This window comes from Manihot esculenta, chromosome 18 (assembly GCF_001659605.2).
Source record: "Manihot esculenta cultivar AM560-2 chromosome 18, M.esculenta_v8, whole genome shotgun sequence".
NCBI lineage: Eukaryota > Viridiplantae > Streptophyta > Magnoliopsida > Malpighiales > Euphorbiaceae > Manihot > Manihot esculenta.
In genome coordinates this window covers 30417971-30434586 of record NC_035178.2, presented here as the reverse complement: position 1 = coordinate 30434586, position 16616 = coordinate 30417971, and positions in this window count along the sequence as shown.

Sequence of the window (16616 nt, the reverse complement as noted above, 5' to 3'; positions counted from 1 at the left end):
ACAACAATCAGAACTACCAAAATTTCCAAAGAAATCAAGCCCAACCAGCACCTTAGAATTCCATCTAGAACCTTGAAAAGATGATGGAAATGATGGTAAATGCCATGCAAGGCATGTGATAGGAGATAGGACAATTGACCGCATCCATAAGCAGATCCGAATCCCGAGGTAAGCTCCCTTCTCAAACCGAGGCAAATCCCAAAAAAAATGTAAGTGCCATAATGTTGAGAAGTGGAAAAGAACTGCAAGAAGTCAAGGCCGATGATAGTGGTTCAGAATTGCAAAGCCAAACAGCTGAAGAAAAATTGCCGGAAACTGAGACAGACTGCTGTTTGCCCAAACAGACTGGGCAAACAACACCAGCATACCAGCAGCAGAATGTAAACCAGCAAGCAAACTTCAAGATTCCTCCCCCCTTTCCAAAAAGGTTTGAAAAGTCACAAAAAGAGAAAGAAGAAAGAGAGATTCTTGAAACCTTTAGGAAGGTCGAGATCAATATACCCTTGCTTGATGCGGTTAAATAAATACCAAGGTATGCAAAATTCTTGAAAGAATTATGCACCAACCGAAGGAAGCTTGCTGAGAAGGAAAAGGTAAGTGTGGGGGAGGTAGTTACTGCTGTCATCAAGAGAAAATTACCAGCCAAGTGCAAAGATCGAGGAATGTTTGCCGTTTCTTGCAAAATTGGCATAAAGAAGGCAATGTGTGACCTAGGTGCATCAATTAATGTTATGCCTCTTTCTATCTATAACTCTTTGAATGCAGGTGCACTAAAGGACACTAGAGTGGTTATTCAATTGGCTGATAGATTCGTGGTATACCCTAAAGGCGTTCTTGAAGATGTTCTTATCCAAGTAGATCAACTTGTCTTCCCAGTAGATTTCTATGTGATTGACATGGAGGAAGACAATAGCAACACCACCTATGACATATTGCTTGGACGACCCTTCTTGAGAACGGCCAGAACTAAGATCGATGTGTATGATGGCACATTAACCATGGAATTTGAAGGGGAAGTAATAAAATTCAATGTTTATAATGCTATGAAATATCCCCATGACATGTCCCCCGTTTATGGTTTAGACATCATTAATTGCTTAAGTCAAGAAATTTTTGATATAGATCAAAATAATATGCTAACCAATGATTTTTGTAGGGAGGAAAGCCAAGAAGATGAAAGAAGCCAAAGGGAGCTGAAACAAACAGCAATGGATTGCTGCCTACAACAGACAGACTGCTGTTTGCCCAAACAGACTGGGCAAACAAGCAGACAGGAGGCAGAACAGGCAGACTGCTGTCTGCCCAAACAGCCAGCAAAGGCATACTAGGCAAGCCTCTGTTTGCCCAAACAGTTTCAGCAACCAACTAAGACAGAATGCAGACTGCCCAAGCCAATCCAGCAAGAGGAACTCAGTTTGCCCACACCAGTTGCCCAAACAGCTTCGACAGAACACTGTTCACCTAAAAAACCAGCAGAAAAGCAACAAGCAGATTGTTGTTTGCCCAAACAGCAAGAGAAGGCAGGATCCTGTTTGCCCAAACAGCTACCAGCAGACTAGAAAAGTGCAGAACCAGATTTGAAACCCCTTCCTGGACACTTGAAATACATGTACCTTGGAGCTGAAAAGACACATCCAGTAATAGTGTCAAATCAATTGAGTCCACATGAAGAAGAGAGCCTTCTACAAGTACTTAAAAAGCATAAAGGAGCCATTGGATGGACCATAGACGACATAAAAGGCATTTCGCCTGCCACATGTATGCATAGGATACACATGGAAGAAGATTGCAAGCCTGTCCGAGATGCTCAACGGAGACTTAACCCCCCCCATGATGGAGGTGGTGAAAAAGGAGATAATCAAGCTTCTTGATGCAGGAATCATCTACCCAATCTCTGATAGCAAATGGGTGAGTCCTGTACATGTAGTCCCGAAGAAAACTGGGATCACCAATTGTTCCAAACTCCGAGGGAGAACTCGTCCCAACTCGTGTTCAGAATGGGTGGAGAGTATGCATGGACTATAGGAAGCTAAATGCAGCAACAAGGAAGGATCACTTCCCTCTACCTTTCATTGACCAGATGCTAGAAAGGCTTGCAGGTAAGTCACACTATTGTTGTTTGGATGGTTATTCAGGATTTTATCAGATTCCAGTGGCCCCAGAAGACCAAGAGAAGACTACCTTCACTTGTCCTTTTGGTACATTTGCATTTAGAAAAATCCATTCGGACTATGCAATGCACCTGCTACCTTCCAACGCTGTATGATGAGCATATTTTCTGATTATGTGGAGAAAATCATTGAAGTCTTCATGGATGACTTTACACTACGGTGTATGGTAACTCCTTTGAAGAATGCCTTGCCAATCTAGAAAAGGTCCTACAGAGATGCCTTGAATCAAATCTTGTGCTTAACTACGAAAAATGCCACTTCATGGTTAACCAAGGCTTGATCCTAGGCCATGTTGTTTTAGCCAAAAGGATTGAAGTGGACAAAGCCAAGGTGGACACCATAAAAAATCTGCCTTACCCCACAAATGTTAGTGACATCCGCTCCTTCCTTGGCCATGCAGGATTATATAGAAGATTTATAAAGTATTTCTCCAAAATCACGCAACCGTTATGCAGATTGCTCCAACAAGATGTACCATTTGATTTTGATACAGGTTGCAAGACAACATTTGATCTAATAAAGGAACTACTAGTGACTGCCCCAATCATTCAAGCACCAGATTGGAACTTGCCCTTTGAAATCATGTGTGATGTAAGCAACTACGCCGTGGGGGCAGTCTTAGGACAACGAGTGGGCAACACACCTCATGTGATTCACTATGCATCCCAAACTCTAGACGCTGCCCAAAGCAACTACTCAACAACAGAAAAGGAGCTCCTAGCTGTTGTCTTTGCTTTAGAGAAATTTAGACCATACCTCTTGGGGACCAAAGTTATAATCTACTCAGACCATGCTGCCTTACGATACTTGATCAAGAAAAAGGAGGCAAAACCACGACTCATTCGGTGGATTTTGCTTTTATAAGAGTTCGATCTGGAGATACGAGACAAGAAAGGAAAGGAGAATCTAATGGCCGATCACCTAAGCCGACTCCCTACTAGTTCCGAACCTTGTACACTCAAGGAAGATTTTCTAGACGAACATCTGTTCGCCTCTCAGCTAGCTTAGTATTTTAAATTCATGTTTAAAAAAAAAAAGAGAGAGAGAGAGATATGTCTGTTTCATCAAACAGCATGGGCAAACAGGCCAGAGATACGGAAACCAGATAATGTAACCCAATTCCAGGTTTTAGCTATTTTGCAGGTAAAAGATAGATGGCCAACCTGTTTGCCCACACAAGCTGGGCAAACAGTAGAGATGACTCAGAAAAAGTTGGCATACGGTCTGCCCACTCAGCAAGCTACCTGTTCGACCAGCTTGTTTGCCCACGCAGCTAGGCAAACAACAAGCCTTCACACAGAATGCTGCAGAAATTTCACCTGTTCGACCAGCCTGTTTGCCCACACAATTGGGCAAACAACAGGCTAGTGCACAAGAAGCTGCCAGACCACACTTCAGATCATTGTGAGACCACACTATTTGCCCACGCAAGCTGGGCAAACACCCAAGGCAGCAGAATCGACAAGGGAGAAATCTTAAACAGGGCAGTACCTTCTTCATCTCTATTCAATATTCTATTATGCCCCTCCTATGACAACTTTCTTCTTCTCAAAACTTCTTGTTGCTGCACAAAATGGGCAACACATTTTGCAATCTTTTTGAAATCTTTCGCTGTCCCGCTACATGACAACATGATTTGGCATCACACAACATCACCAACAGGCCAATTAGCAGCATACCAAGCTGTTTGCCCACACAAGCTGGGCAAACAACTGTAGCAAATCAGCAGGCAGCCTATATCAGCAGGCCTACCAGCAGATAAACCAGCAGGCCTACCAGCCAGCAGGCCAACCACAAGCGTAGCAGTACACCAGACCAGCACATCCTGCTACCTACACACAGACGCATCTGAAGCATCCAGCTGTTTGCCCAAACAGCTTGGGCAAACAACCACACTAGGGAAGTATCAGTTTTTCACTTGACCTTTAATTTTTCCATACATTGAGGACAATGCATGAGTTAGGTGTGGGGGTGCATATCTCTGAATTTTGATGTCTCATGCATTCTTTTTTATTTCTTTTTATTTCTTGTAGGTTTAATTTTTAATTAGCACACATTTTTGGTGAATTTTTTTTCAATTTTTGCTTTAAATTCACACTCTCACACACACACACACATTCACATAGCCACAGTCTTCACACACATGTAGCCATAGTTTTTCTGTTTTGACATGCTTTACTCAAACACTTAGGCTATATTGAATAAGCTTTCTTTCCATGACCCCATTTGACGTGATAACTCTTTAAACCTAAGTTGAATCACTTGCAGTGAGTTGTATTCATTTTGGGAATTACCTTTTGAATTGAATCTTTAAGCTTGCCATGGTGAAAAATATATTGATGATCCTCATTAGAGAGAATAAATTGAAAGTTGTGTGAATGAACTAAATATGACTTATTCTTGCAATTGGTGTTGATTTGCCCTAATCATTGAAAAAAAAAAGAGAAAATTCAGCAAAGGCAAAAACCAGCACAAAACACAAATCATAAACCTGTTCCGATGGTCTAAGATTATGAACTGAGCTAATAGCCACTTTAACAAGTGACTAACTGAGTAACCGGGGGTGTATCACCCATATGCACCTTCGCGTAAAAAGATTGGTGACTTTTTCAGGCAAGAATAAGTTTCGATGGTATAAGACTATGAACAGAGCTAGTAGCCACCTGAACAAGTGACTAACTGAGTAACTGGGGGTGTATCACCCATATGCACCTTCGCGTAAAAAGGTTGGTGACTTTTTCAAGTAAGAATAAAAGTGCAAAAAGCTGAATTAAAAAAAAGTGCTTCAAGTAAAGGGCAAATCACTCCGAAAGCTAGAAAGAGTCTAAATAAACAAGAATATATGCATGTATGATCTCTCTATTTGAGGAAAATAAATCCTAACCATGGTAGGTAAAAAGAAACAAGGAAAAGAGAAAATTAACCTTGGTGCATACACTCTTCACTACAATGCTTCAAAATAGGGGTCTAGAGTAAAACCTAAAGTGGTAATAAGGATCAAGTAGTAAAGAAAGCTTGTTTGACTAAGTCTATTTGCTTGAAGACAAGCAAAGGGCTAGGTGTGGGGGTATTTGATAGAGCCAAATTTAGACCCATTGTTTATATTGTTATTTATGTTAATTTACACATTTTCTGCCTAATTTTGTGGTTTTGATCTTATTTTGCAGAAAATGGTGTAAAATGGTAATTTGGCAAAAATGGCCTTAAATCTGCCCAAAAGAGAGCAAAACTGCACAAGCATGGTTTGCCCAACTTGTTTGCCCAAACCAAAGTTGAAGCTGAAATGGAAGAGGAATAATCTACTGTTTGACCAGACTGTTTGCCCAAATAGACTGGGCAAACGGGACAGCAGGGCAGAAGCAGTGCGCAGGCAACAGGAAAAACAGATTGTTTGCCCGTGCTGTTTGCCCAAACAACCCGGGCAAACAGCACCAGCAACCAGCAGACAGCAAATTGCGGGAAAAGCAAAATTCAAATGTTCAAGAAGATTTTTCCCTCCCAAACACGTATGGACAACTCAGCAAATCCTCAAGACACCTCAGCACTCAATCCCACATATTTAGGAAGGCAAATCTCATTAAAATACAATTACTTTCCAAGAATTCAACTCCAATTGGGAAAAGGAGTCCTATCTCAACAAGGAAACCTAGGGCAGCCTCTTCAAGCTATAAAAAGGCATCCAAACCAGCAAAGAGGGCATCTATCCTTCAATCAATCTTTCACCTCTGAAGATCAAGAACTACATTCGGCAGGAACACCAGCAGCTGCGCACCCCTTGCGCCAGCCCTTCTCCATCTCTTTTTGTCTTCTTTCTTTATTTTCATGTTAGTTTCAGCCATGAGTGGCTGAAACCCTAATTTCTAGTTGAAGAATAAGGTGAAACTTTAGTTGTTTATGGATTGAGAGATCTGAACCTATATGTTCTTTTATTTTTCAATATTTATGCAATTTTATGCTTAAAGTTATTATTGCTTTGTTGTTTAGATCAAATTGGCCAATTGATTCTTAATTGCAAGGTAATTATTGTTAGTTTGGATAATTTTCAGTCCGTAATTACTGGAATTATTCAATCATAAGAACACTTGGTGTAAAAACTAAGGAAATTGCATAATCTAGCAATATCACCATACGTTTGGGTAGCTAGAATTAGGTTTCTCTATCTCTTAATGCAATTGATAGTTGTTTGTTGCCTAAGGCCCAAGGACGTTCCTTGACAACTTGTTGATTAGTGATTGATTAGAGGATGTTCCCTAATCAATCTAAGCTTAAGGAGGGATTTAGTTGGTGAGAAGCGTCTTCCACCTCCATAACTAATTTATTGAATCTAATAAAAGAATCTTTGTGTCAATGATCAATCCCAACAACTAAAGTGAATCCAATTCTTCAACTAGGCTTTTCTCATTATTGATTTCTCTTTACTTTATTATTTGCTTTACTTGCTTGCTTCCAATTTTAGTTTAACTCAACAATCTCAAAACCCCCTTTTTATTTTATTGTCTATTTATTTACTTCGTCTTGACAAGAAAAATAAGCAAGTATCAATTCCCTGTAGATACGATCCTTTTGCCACTATCTACAGTTGTAAAATTGTTGATAACCAAAAAGGTTATTTTTGACCGGCCTCGACAACCGCGAGTCAGGGATTCAACAGCCAGCCTAGACATGATCCATACTCCAACACCTACAATCTAAGTTGGAGAAACCATCCAAACTTCAGCTATGCAAAGGCTAACAACCACCAAAATTATCAAAGAAATCAAGCCCAACCAGCACCTCTAAGTTCCAACCAGCACCTTGAGGTGCTTACCTAAATGAAATGAACTTCTAAAGGTTAAAAATGTAAGTTTAGTAGGTCAATCTATGAATATTGAAAGTTTAAAAACTCAATTGAAACATGTGGAAAAGTTTAGTAGGTTAAAGTATGAATATGGAAAGTTTAAAAGTAAATTCCAAGTTTGGCCTCTACCTTTTTCTACATTTTCACCTAAACCTACTATGTGTCACCTAACCATACATGAAGCATGACTAAGCATGAAAGAAAAAGGTTTGTCATCCATTTCTCCAACCTTGCCGTGGCTACACCAAAAAGAAAGGAAAATCATTTAGCTTTCTTATCTTCCATTTTCACCATATTTCTCCATAAAGACAAAGCCTTCATCCATGCAAAATCTGTTCCTAGGTGTAATAACCAGCAAAGAAACCATAGAGAAGGAAGGAAGAAGGAGAGAAGTTTAGGTGCTTAAGTGGTAAGTAATAGAAATTGAAAACTAGGTTAGGTAAACATGTTCTTTCATGTTTTCAATTAATTATATGTTGTTAAATGAATTAAAACTCATGTTTTTCTTATTCTTTGCAAAGAACAAACTCAAAAGGAGGAAGGTACATCAAAGGGGAAAGGCAAGGAAAAAAAGTAATTAAGGTGTACCTAAAGATTTTGGAAAGAATTGTGCAAAAGATTTGGTATTTGTATGATTTTCTGTTTTCCTTTGATTCTGCCATGAATAAGTGAAATTAGGGGTTGATTTTACTTACTGAAAATATTGCTTTGATTGTATAAATATGTTATATGAATTTTAAAATGATGTTTGAAAGGCTTAGAGTAAAGAAATTTCACATGAGAACTAAAAGTGTAAATATGGCAGAATAGGTTGTAACAGGGCAGCTTGTGTTAACAACTTTATAACTTATTGTGTATTTATTGAAATTAGGCCTAAGATATACCAAATGAAAGCTGAGATAAAGAGCTAAAACTTTCATGAATTGATAAAATTCTGAATCTGTAAATAAAATGATGAACATTGCAAGTGAATCTAAACTGGACACAGTGATAGTGCATTCAGAATAGAGTGTATTAATTATACCATAACTAACTATATACTCAGTAAAATTTGTTAAAACTAGTGCCAAATGAATCTTAAGAAGTATACCTAAAACTTTGTAGAAGACACTTAAGTTAGAATTCGTATGAAAAATGCATGAATTTGATATGTTTTGTGATACTATAAACAAGTACCAATACTGGGCTGATTAAGACCTGATTGAGTAGCTTATAAAGAAAAATTCATAACTTAAGTTAGGAAGGTCAGAATTAGATGTAATATATCTTGTTAGAAAGCTAAGACATAAATACACTAAGTTCATGAAGAAAGGTGAGCCTAATTATGTTCACAAGACACTTAAAAACGTGATACAATCTCAGGCAGAAACAAACCTAAATGTAAATGTTGACCTAAAAGGGATTGACATGCTAGCTTTGCGGCCAAATTACGCACATGCTAGCTTGACATGCCTGCTTTATGCACATGCTAGCTTAATAGACTAAAACTTTACACACATGTTCTTGATGAAATAGTAATATGTTTATGGCTGAATAATATGCTCAGGAGTGAATATGGTCTATGACACACATATGTATGCTCTTAAGGACTCTTTTTATTGATGTGCTTATTTATGAATATATAGTTCGACATATTTGCTTGTTTCATCATGTTAAGCATCTAAATGAATAATTTTAATACCAATAAATATTTAACATGAAAATATGCATTCTTGGCCCTAGTAAACCTCAGTGAGAGTCATAGATAGCATAAGGGTATGGCATGTCATATACAGTTTAGCAGTATTGTGCCCTAATGGGCTACATGATATGATATTTTTGACACATTACGTGTCATACAGTTTCCCAGCTTTTTAGCCATACAGGTATAGCATTCGGCCCCCAGGCCATACAGTGGCACTTTGTGCTATACAGATACAGTTTTCCCTTATCTAGCTAGTTGATCCTATGAAGAGTTTATAGGTGCTAAGATTTAATTATATGACTTGTTAATACCTTACAAGTGTGTACACAAAATGGTTGCCATAATATGAATGATCTTACAGTTATACAACTGCATGACTTTATTTGCCCACTTTTCACCCACTGACACGTAAAATTTTCACTTGCCTTATTAAATGATTTCATTGTATCTGTCATGAGTATTCGTACTTATATTTGAATGTATATATATTGTTATTCACCCACTGGGCATAAGCTCAGCGCATTGGACTTTCCATGCGCAGGTAATAGATAGAGGAAGCAACAGTTAGGAGGTCTGGTTCTGCATCAGCACAGAGACATCATCATAACCAGTTATTCACAAGATTTATACAGAGGTTGTTTATGTTTGGCATGTACATTAGTAGTCTACCAAGAGTCTGTAAATGAGTGTTGAAAATAGTATGAATATAACCAAATGGGTTTACTATTTTAAGTTATTATGTTCTATTTATGGATTTAATAATGTGAAATGAGCAAATATTGAGATTCTATGACTATTTTCATAGGGATAATTGGTAATAAACAGGGGAGACTTTTGCAGTTTCACCATTTAAAATTGTTTAGTCAATTAACATGTATTTAAACAAACCAAATAACAAGTTATAATGTAAAAGCTAACTTAAGTCCACATATGTAATTGCATATAGAATAGTATGTGGCATCCTTTACTAAGCTATTTTATAGACGGGTAAGGGGTGTTACAGTGAAAATCACAGCTACTCCCATCATACAGCGAATTCAGTGATTCAGGCCTCTCTGATAATGAGCAACCTACTGGGCTTCATTCTCACAGTTTTCACACCTCGCCTGCAATCTCAAAAGCTCTTCGGTATATTCATCCACCCGTTGATTCCCCTATACATAGTCATGATACCAGTCATACAAAACCCGAGTATAACGCCCCGGAAATCCGGACCGCTACCGGCGCTAGGATCCGGGTCGACTTAAGGCCGCCGGGACCCGTAGCAAGCCTGACATATAACCTGTACACCTGTATAATCCCATACATGATCAACATCATACATAAAAATTAAAACTTCTTCTTGCATACATGCTATCAATCACCAACTCAACCTGTGCATACTCTGAACATTTACATAAATAAAGTCCCTCTGTGGGATCTCAACAAGCCTCGAAGGGCTATACAACATATGGAGAGTTGGTTTACTTAAACATCATAGCATAAAGATCATGTAAAGATACAAATGGGATTATCACATACTATGGTCAAGCACAGCTCTATCCTCAATAACATTAATACATAAAAAGACTAATCAACTATACATCATTTTACAAATTTGTCACGTCCACCATCATTTTACAAATTTGTCACGTCCACAAATCTATCTATTACAAACATGTGACAGACTTTTCTCTTCATAGCCTTCTCTATCTATCCCGTACCTGCAAATCTGGGGGTTAGGGGAGAGGGGTGAGCTAGATGCCCAGTGAGTAGAACTCTAAAAAGAATATTTTAAAACATGTTATCATGGAATGCATCACTGCACAAACATTTCACATCATGGACGGACTGACCCAAAAATCCCTCAGCTCCATGCCCGGCCCTATTATGGGCACCACAGGACTTCGTATTGCCCGGCCCTATTATGGGCACCACAGGACTTCGTAGATCGGAGCTATTGCCCGGCCCTATTATGGGCACCACAGGACTTCGTACAAGGGCTAGTGAGTCGTGCAATGTCCATCCCCCATCAACAATAAATAATAATGCAATGCAACATAATTCGTGATTCTAATGCAAACAACCTATAATATAATCATGATGCATGAAGCGTGATAAAAACATTTAATTTCTTAATTTAAAAGGTTAAGTATAGTCCCACTCACCTCTGGCGGACTCTGACAACACTGTAGCAGCTGGCTCACTGCTGGGGTCCTTGGTTCCTCGGGTCCGAACCTACACAGGTGGACTCCAATGAGGGACCAAACATATATAAACATGACTCTAATATATCCCCCAAAAACCCCCTAAAATATCATGAAAACATCACAGAAAATATGCATGAAATGGCTGAACAGGGCACTTTCGGCGGCACCTTCGGCGGCCGAAAGTCCTGGACAGAGACGAAACTCAGCTAGGTTCGGCGGCACCTTCGGCGGCCGAAAGTGCCAGACAGAGACGAAAGTCTCTTTTCGGGGGCAACTTCGGCAGCCGAAAGGCCTGCCTCCCCAGCCATGTTCGGCGGCCGAAAGCACCTTCGGCTGCCGAACCTGGTTTCTGCCAAAGGGCAGAAACTTGGCTCCCTTTGCCCATTTCGCCTCCAAACCTACCAATCATGCATATTTTTCAACCCAAAGCATGCATACAAGTTCCTAGGGGCCTCAAACAAGTATATGCCCCATCTACAACACTCCACAAACACACAATCAAGCTACATTGTTCATCAAACATCAAAAACCTAACATTTACTCAAACATGCATATATCCCTAAACATGCCATTCTACCCCATGAATCTTGCATAAAACTTGTTTAAAACATAAAAAGACTTCAAGATCGACCCTTACCTCTTGAAGATCGAGAGTAGAGGCGATCTAACTTGGAGTTGGGAGAAATTTAACTCCTTGGGTCTCCAAGCTCAAAACTTGCTCTTTGCTCACAAAACTTCAAAATAGAAGTTAAAACTCGTGAAAACCATGAAAGATCTAGGGAAAACACTCAAGATTGAGGGAGAAGCGGCGGAGACTCACCTTGGCCGACAACGGGGGAGAAAAAGCTCGCCCGTGCGGACCTAAGGGACCCTTTTATAGTGGCTGGCCAGACCACGTTCGGGGGCCGAATGTGCCTCCGCATCCATGCAATGTTCGGCGGCCGAACATGAGGTTCGGCGGCCGAACCTGCACTCCCCTCACTCATGCTTTCGGGGGCCTAACGTGCCTCCAAAACGCATGCATGTTCGGCGGCCGAACTTGACTTTCGGCGGCCGAACCTGGGTTTTTCCTTAGAGAATTTTTCATGCAAAAACTCATTTAAAAACATACTTAAAAACATTAATATACATGAAAACATTTTATAAAGCATGATTTTACCCTTCTAGAGGCTTCCGACATCCGAGATTCCACCGGACGGTAGGAATTCCGATACCGGAGTCTAGCCGGGTATTACATTCTCCCCCCCTTAAGAACATTCGTCCCCGAATGTTCCTCAACTAGCACATGCACAACAACACATCATACATACATATAAAAACACATAGAAACTAACCTTCAAAAGAGATGGGGATATTGCTGGAGCATGGACTCCCGTGTCTCCCAAGTGCATTCTTCCATATTGTGGTGGTTCCAAAGGACTTTTACCATCGGGATTTCCTTGCTCCTCAACTTTCTGATCTGTGTGTCCACAATCCGTACTGGCTGCTCTACATAGGTGAGATCCTCCTGGATCTCCACATCAGGCTCACTAAGAACCTTGCCCGGATCTGACACGAACTTCCTCAGCATGGAAACATGGAAAACCGGATGGATTCTTTCCATAGAAGCAGGCAAGTCCAGCTTGTACGATACATTCCCAACCTTTTGCAAGACCTCAAAGGGTCCGATGTACCGTGGAGCTAGCTTACCCTTCTTACCAAACCGAACCACCCCTTTCATTGGGGACACCTTGAGCAATACGAGATCCCCCTCCTGAAACTCTACTAGTCTTCTGCGGATGTCTGCATAACTCTTCTGTCTGCTTGCAGCTGTCTTGATTCTCTCTTTGATTAAGGGTACCACCCTGCTGGTGATCTCTACTAGTTCAGGCCCTGCCAAGGCCTTTTCTCCAACTTCTTCCCAGCAAACAGGTGACCTGCACTTCCTCCCATACAAAGCTTCATATGGGGCCATCCCTATGCTGGCATGATAGCTGTTATTGTAGGCGAACTCCACCAAGGGTAGATGTTGCCTCCAAGAACCGCCAAAATCCAGCACACACATCCTGAGCATGTCCTCTATTGTCTGGATGGTCCTCTCTGACTGTCCGTCTGTCTGTGGATGGAAGGCAGTGCTGAAATCCAACCTAGTACCCATGGCATCCTGCAGACTCCGCCAAAACCTAGAGGTGAACTGGGGCCCTCTATCTGACACTATTGAAACGGGAACCCCATGCAGCCTGACGATCTCATCAACATACACTTGCGCCAGTTTATCCACAGAGTAGTTGCTCCTGACAGGGATGAAGTGAGCAGATTTAGTGAGTCTATCCACTATCACCCATATGGAGTCTAACCTGTTGGATGTTGCCGGTAACCCCACTACAAAATCCATGGCGATATTCTCCCATTTCCACTCTGGAATCGGCAGTGGGTTAAGCATTCCAGCCGGCCTCTGATGTTCCAGCTTCACCCTCTGACACACTTCGCAGGCTGACACGAACTGTGCCACTTCCCTCTTCATGGCTGGCCACCAATACACCCTCTTCAGATCCTGATACATCTTGGTGGCTCCAGGGTGAACACTGTATCTTGCATTATGAGCCTCTCTCATAATGTCTCCTTTTAGCCCGATGTCATCTGGTACACATAGTCTATTCCCATAGCGGAGGATCCCCTTACTATCAAATCTGAACTCACTGTCTTTGCCTGACTGAACAGTCCTGGCAATCTTCACTAACTCTGGGTCCTCGTGCTGTTTCTGAGCCACCTGCTCCAGAAACACTGGTGTCACTCTCATTTGGGCTATCAAAGCACCCGTACCAGACAACTCCATCTGTAAACCCTCATTGATGAGCTTATAAAATTCCTTCACCACCGGTCTCCTCTCTGCCGTGATGTGGGATAGACTGCCAAGTGATTTCCGGCTTAAGGCATCAGCTACTACATTAGCCTTACCCGGATGGTACTGTATCTTGCAATCATAGTCACTGAGCAGTTCTACCCATCTCCTCTGCCTCAAATTCAGATCTCTTTGGCTCAAGATGTGCTGTAGGCTCTTATGATCTGTGAAGATCTCACATTTTACCCCATAGAGGTAATGCCTCCACATCTTGAGGGCAAAGATAACTGCTGCCATCTCAAGGTCGTGTGTGGGGTAATTCAGCTCGTGCTTCTTTAGCTGTCTAGAAGCATAAGCTATCACCCTTCCATTCTGCATTAGCACACAACCCAAGCCTACTCTGGATGCATCACAGAACACTGTGAAGTCCTCATTGCTGGTTGGCAGAGCTAACACTGGTGCTGAAGTCAACCTCTTCTTGAGCTCCTCAAAGCTCTCCTCACACTGGTCGGTCCACTCGAACCTCTGGTTCTTTCTGGTTAATCTGGTTAAAGGAGTTGCAATTTTGGAGAAGTCCTGCACGAACCTCCTGTAATAACCAGCCAAACCCAAGAAACTTCTGATCTCCGTCACTGAGGTGGGTCTAGGCCAGTTAGTTACAGCCTCTACCTTCTTGGGGTCTACCTCTATTCCATTCTCTGACACTATATGCCCCAAGAACGATATGCTCCTTAACCAGAATTCACACTTGGAGAACTTGGCATACAAGCCGTGTTCCCTCAAGGTCTGCAATACAATCCTCAGATGATGGGCATGCTCCTCTGCATTCCTGGAATACACTAAGATATCATCTATGAAGACAATGACAAAGTGATCCAGGTACGGTCTAAACACTCTGTTCATGAGATCCATGAATGCTGCAGGGGCGTTAGTTAACCCGAACGGCATCACAAGGAACTCATAGTGCCCATATCTGGTCCTGAAAGCTGTCTTTGGTATGTCTTCTTCCCTTATCCTCAGCTGATGGTACCCCGATCTCAGATCTATTTTGGAGAAACAACCCGCTCCTGCTAGCTGGTCGAATAGATCATCGATCCTTGGCAATGGGTACTTGTTCTTGGTAGTGACTTTGTTCAACTGCCTGTAGTCGATACAAAGTCTGAGGGATCCATCCTTCTTTCTCACAAAAAGCACTGGTGCACCCCAAGGTGAGGTACTCGGTCGGATGAAGCCCTTATCTACCAGATCTTGCAACTGCTCTTTCAATTCCTTCAATTCCACTGGTGCCATCCTGTAGGGAGGGATAGAGATCGGTCTAGTTCCAGGAATTAGTTCAATCTCGAACTCTATCTCCCTAGTAGGTGGTAGTCCTGGAAGCTCTTCTGGAAAGACATCCAGAAATTCTCTGACAACTGGCACTGAGGCTGGCTCCCTGACCTGTCTATCTAGCTCTCTCACATGAGCTACATACCCCTGACATCCCTTCCTAAGCAGCCTTCGAGCCTGTAGGGCCGATATCATACCTCTAGGCGTACCCCTCTTGTCTCCTCTGAAGACAACCTCTGACCCGTTCTGATCTCTGAACCTGACTACCTTGTCCCTGCAGTCCAAGGTAGCGCCATGAGTAGATAGCCAATCCATCCCTAGAATGACGTCAAAATCAGTCAAGTCTAGAACCACAAGGTCGGCGGAGAGGCATCTTCCCTCAACAAACACGGGACAATACCGGCAGACTGACTCTGCCACTGTCGGGTCACACTTGGGTCCACTGACCCATAGGGGACACTCTAACCCAGAGACAATCAACCCTAATCTCTCAGCTGCCCTCGGAGCAATAAAGGAATGAGATGCACCCGGGTCCATTAATACATACACATCAGAACACCCAATGATGAGATTACCTGACACCACGGTGTTGGATGTGTTCGCCTCCTGCTGAGTCATGGTGAAGATCCTGGCTGGAGCTGATGGACCTTCACCTCGGGAACCAGAAGAAGAGGCTGCCCCTCTCCCTCTACCTCTGCCACTGCCCTGTGTTGTGGCTGGAGCCGCTGGCTGTGCCACACTGCCTGAAGCTGTCTGCTGGGGTTGGCCCATGAAAGGTGCTCTAGGACAATCCCGAGCCATGTGTCCCTCCTGGCCACATCTGAAACATGCATTGGTCCCAAATCGACACTTTCCCTTGTGTGGCTTCCCACACCTTTGGCATTCTGCACCGTCTGAACCTGAACTCGAGCCACCGCCAAATCCCAGACCGGATTTCAGCTTATTCCAGAACTTGTTCTTCTTGGGCTTCTTGGTGTTACTCCATCTCTTACTACCTGAACTCTGAGTAGAGGGTCCTGGCCCTCCTCTGCCTGGGGTCTTAACCCCTGAAGACTGGGTCACCGACTGCTTCACTGATCCCTCGATTATAGCACTGGCCTCCATTCTTCGCGCCATATCTACCACAGTGTGAAAACTTTCCCTCTCAGCTGATTGAATCAATGAGGAGTACCTGGACTGTAATTTCATGACATATCTCCTGGCCTTCTTTGCATCTGTATCTAGAGCTTGCCCTGAGAAGGGTAATAGCTCCAGAAATTTATCTGTGTACTCCTCTATGCTCATGTCCTCTGTCTGTCTCAGTTGCTCGAACTCAATCATCTTCAGCTCTCTGGAACTATCTGGAAAGGCCCATCCAGCAAACTCATTGGCAAATTCCTCCCATGTCATATTATCAAGTCTCGGGTCCACATAGCACTTGAACCATTCCCGTGCCTTCTTGCACTTTAGAGTGAACCCTGCCATCTCAATGGCTCTTCTATCATCTGCCCCTAGCTCATCAGTGATCATCTTCACTGCTCTCAGGTATTCAAAGGGATCATCCCCTGACTTGTACTTAGGAGCATCCAGCTTAAGGTAAGCTGTCATC